We start from the raw sequence: 2484 nt of genomic DNA, 5'->3' as shown, positions 1-2484 counted from the left end.
CTCTACCACTCAGCTAAATCCCCAACCCCGGCTTTCTTTTAACATAGGTTAGTTAAGATATATTTGTTTAAATTAAATAACAGTCTTTCAAAAGTCAAAGATCTAGAGTTGAATAAAAAAATGATCAAATTATTACCATATTCAGCATCCAGAAAGGGCAGACTTCAGGAGAGATATCAATGCAGTATCCTCTAGAGGATCTGGACAAAGCTACATCCTCCTGGGACAGGAAGATAAAATAAAACAAAAAAGTTCATCTTCAGCTCTTTCAAAAGACACTGACCCTGTCCATGGTATTGTGCCTCCATGATCCAGTCATTTCCTTATGGTCACATCTCTGAATGCCTTCATCTTTAGGTCTAAGCCCCAACATAGGAATGTCAGAAAGACACCCATATACAAGTCATAGCAGAAAGATTACCAACATCGGAATATTAAACTGGAAAAGCTGGAAATTGTGTAACACTTATGTTTCAGAATTCATCTCTCCAAAGGTGAAAGAGACAAAATGTTTATGGACCACTTTTTATCAGTCATTGATTGAATACTGATCCCAAGATAGTTTAATCATTTGCTGCTACCATCTGAGATTTGGGAAAGGCTTCAGACTCGTGGAAGTCAGTTTGGATACATGGCAGTTGGAACAAGGTGCTAGCTCCATACTTGTCCCCTAGCCTTCACAGATTTTTAAATTGTAATGTAAAATGAAGCAAAGCATTTATCTTTTGGAAATTTTATTTTAACAAGCATGGTTAGCAAAGAGCATTTTAATGCTAACATATAATGTTTCTTGAACATAGCTCCCCTCCACATTCCATTTCCTCCCATTAGTGCCTGTTGTTCTATATATCCCATAGAACAGACGTAGAAAGATTCATGTCATCTATGCATGAGTGATTTTATATATGTGTAAGTCTATAAAGAGACACAGATGAGACAAAACATATAGCACTTATCTTTCTCGCTGACATAATTTGCTCATGATGATCTACACTGGCATTCATTTTCCTCCTAATGAAATAGCTTTATTTTTCTTTGCTAAAAAAAATTAATGCTGTATACAAACTCTGATTTGTATATTTAAAAATACTTCTGTTGTTGGATTCCTAGATTTATTCCATAACATTGCTGTAGTAGTGTGTAAGTATCTCAGTGATATGTTGACTTAAAGACCTCTGGGAAATACTCAGAGGCAGTTATTACGGGGTCCTATGGTATATCTATTGGTAGTCCTTTAAGGAATATCTATACTAACTTCCATAATAACTGGATTAATTTGCATATTCACCAGCAGTATATAAAGGTTACCTTTTCTCTGTATTCTAGCTACATGTATTTCTTTTTTCCCTGTGCTGGCTGAAATTCTCCTGGGGTGAGATGAAATTTTGGTATAATTTTTATTTGTGTTTCTGATAGTAAATGGGAATAAATTATTTTTATGGTAACTAGACATTTGCTCTTCATTTAAAAATGGATTTCTGGAGGACCAAGAAGGCTGAGTCTGATGAAGCAAGACTTTGCTGATACACTCCTCCTAGACAAAGGGGTGGAGAGTGCAGCCCTTATTGGAGAAAACCACAGGGCTCACTGTACTACCCAACATTTCCAGTAAAAAAAAGGATTTAATGAAACCATAAAGCTTCTGGACAGCAAACAAAATAAATAGGTAACTGAGAGAAGAGACAGCCTACATACTATGGAAAGTCTTTGCTAGCTGTATATCTAATAGTATGTACATGCACACACACACACACACACACACACACACACACACACACACACACACACTAAAACCCACTGAAACACTAAAAATCCAAAGGGCACCATCAATAGATGGGCTAATAAAATGAACAGACAAGTTCTCAAATAATAAAATGCAAAAACATTCTTTTGATTGCCAACCATGAGTGATTCTATGGATCCATTAAGGAAGACAAGAACAGCACATGTACAGTGGGTTAAAGGTCATTAAGACAGAATATGAAAGAGCATTCAACGTAATTTCCAAATAAACAAGGCAGTATCTCTGGCGTTGCTCAACTGTAATCATGAATGTCTAAGCACACACCATTTAATGTAATGGATCTAATGTTGAACAGTAGAATAGAGCATAAGAAGAATTACTGCAATTGACCTTGTGTTGAAAAAGTAAAACAAAATTGCCCTGGGAGAAAAGCATTTACCCATGTAATGCAATTACTCTTTTGTAGGGCATTGGGGACCAGCTGGTTACTGTCCTTTCCAAGGCATTTATAGGACTTTGTGTTCCTATTAGTATGGTTCGGATCATACTCATGACCGTTTTTAAAACAGACATCGTACGAGTTACAGGAAAGTTACAAAAATTAATACGTAAAGTTTTACCTATTGATGCAGACAGTAGAACTGATTTTGAGGCTAGATCTTTTTAAAAGACCTAAAGCTAAAAATAATTGTTCATGGAAAATTAAGAGTGTATGAGGGATTCTGAGCACAAAGAGCTGC

The 2484-nt window shown here is 36.0% G+C and overlaps 1 non-coding gene across 1 annotated transcript; it reads left to right on the top strand.

Moving 5' to 3' along the window:
* Nucleotides 1–1477: 1477 nt before the first annotated feature.
* On the top strand, nucleotides 1478–1605 carry LOC116902541. Its single transcript, XR_004388144.1, has one exon.
* The last annotated feature ends 879 nt before the right edge of the window (nucleotides 1606–2484 follow it).

Source organism: Rattus rattus, chromosome 5 (assembly GCF_011064425.1).
Source record: "Rattus rattus isolate New Zealand chromosome 5, Rrattus_CSIRO_v1, whole genome shotgun sequence".
NCBI classification, from domain to species: domain Eukaryota; kingdom Metazoa; phylum Chordata; class Mammalia; order Rodentia; family Muridae; genus Rattus; species Rattus rattus.
Note: the sequence above shows the minus strand (reverse complement) of the source record. Positions and strands in the feature narration are given on the sequence as shown.